Source organism: Fukomys damarensis, unplaced genomic scaffold (assembly GCF_012274545.1).
Source record: "Fukomys damarensis isolate Sample0158 unplaced genomic scaffold, DMR_v1.0_HiC HiC_scaffold_28, whole genome shotgun sequence".
In the NCBI taxonomy this organism is placed as follows: Eukaryota; Metazoa; Chordata; class Mammalia; order Rodentia; family Bathyergidae; genus Fukomys; species Fukomys damarensis.
Genome location: NW_022900940.1, coordinates 41,740,701 through 41,742,744, shown reverse-complemented (window position 1 = coordinate 41,742,744; position 2,044 = coordinate 41,740,701).

Below are 2,044 nucleotides of genomic sequence, written 5' to 3'. Positions count from 1 at the left end.
TCTCTCTCTCTCTCTCTCTCTCTCTCTCTCTATATATATATATATATATATATACACACACACACATACATATATATCACATGTAAAATACATATGTATATCACATACAAAATACACAAACACATATATATATGGCACATATAAATAACACTTTGGTTTCAATCCAATACTAAATATATAAAAATATTTATTTTGTTGTTCAGATTGTCCTAGCTGTGTAACACATTCCTGTAATTGTGTTTTCTTTTATTTTTGAGCATTTCCTTCTTTTCAGGCACTATGAGAAGTCCCAAGCTCATCTTATGTATTTTTTTGTTGTTGTTTTGTTTTTTGTTTTTTTTGGTACCGGTGATCATACACAGGTCCTTGCACTTGTGAGGCAGGTGGCGGAATCACTCAGCTAAATCCCCAGCTTATGTATTTTAAATACCTGTTTTCATAATGGATGTGTCTATTAGAATTAATTAATGTTTCATAGCTTAGGACCCAGAACAAATAGCGCACCTGGGCAAGATAGAAAAAATGTTAAGTAAAAATTTCCCAGAGTACCTACTTCCCTTCCTCTAATTTTTACCTTTATTGGAATAATAAACTAAGGCCAGAAACTGTAGAATTTCCTTCTGCCTCCTTCTCTGCTTAACCACCCTCTTTCTTGTCAGTATGACTGTTTTACAAACATTTGCCTTTCTCTCCTTCCTACTGACAGTGCCCATCTCAGACTCTTTGCTTTCGAGCACTGCTGCAAACATGTTCAGTCTGTATGGTTTCCTATGCCCATTTCACTGACATATCCACCTTTTCCCCTCTGCCATAAAATATGCTAACATTTTACTCAAGATGGCCTTCTGCAAATAGGGCTTTGCACAGCTGTACTTCCTAAAACATCCCACCCATGGCCTTGTGCCCTGACTACCCTGAAATACTAGGTCCTGGGCCTGGGATCCTTGGCCTGAAGAGTGCTAACTTCCATCCTTTGCCTGTTAAGCCCTGCATAATGGCCACTTCATCTCTGGCACTCACTGGTCTCTGCTTATTCCGTTTAGTCTGTGTCATTCTCTGGCAGTCATACAATTGCGGGTTTGTCTTTCCTGATAGACTGGAAGTCCCTTATAGGCAAGGACCTGTCTGCCTTGTTAATCGGTCTTCCCCTCCTTGTTGCCTAGTCCAGAATCCACCATATTCAAAGGCAGTTTGACAGCTGCATAGCCAATACTCATAAGCCCGTTGTTCTGATGCCAAACACTAGAGGGTACTGTTAGCAAGTTGGCAAAGAGGATTATAAACCCTTAGCTCTGGAGATTGAGAATGGCTTATGAAAAGCTCATTTCTCTTTTAGGATTGTATGGCTCTTACTGCTCCTCACTTGTTCTAAACACATTCAGTTGAGTTTATTCATAAGGTACATTTCTGTTGGGTTTAGAGATGAGTGTAAAAGCTACTAATGCCACTTCCATCACTGGTCAAATCTTCAAACAAGACTGCCCTTACAGTCTCTCCAGACCCAAATTGCTCTCTCGGCCTCACTTGCCCCCCTACCAAAACTAGTGACTGCCAGTCCCAAAGGGAATAAAGGCTACAGTTCTGTTTCTCTTATAGCACTCCTACCATGCATACCCCACACACCAAGGCTCCTGGTGGGAGATTGCTATGAAAAGTAGCACCTCTATTGGCCAAGACCCCAGGTATACAGTGTCAGCTCCCTGTGGGCTCCCAAGCTGGGTGGAGGTGAAACAGCATCACGGGGATCCCCAGATGTGAGAAGTATCCCTGGTGACTGAAAGAGGGAGTCCCATCCCACAGGGATACAACTATTTGCAAAAGGCTCAAGCCTTGTACATTTTTTCCCAAAAGCGCATGGCAGTTGGAGTTGGTGCTTCTCTCCCCGCCACACACACACCTTCACACACACACAAAAAAGATCTTTTCCTTTACTCTCCCTTGCGAAGTCCCCTCTAACCCCTGGGTCTCTCAGCAGGGAGACAGCCTGAGGCCCAGGAGCCCATCCCCTTTGTCTCTGGTGTAACTTGCTTCTTGACCCTGCCCT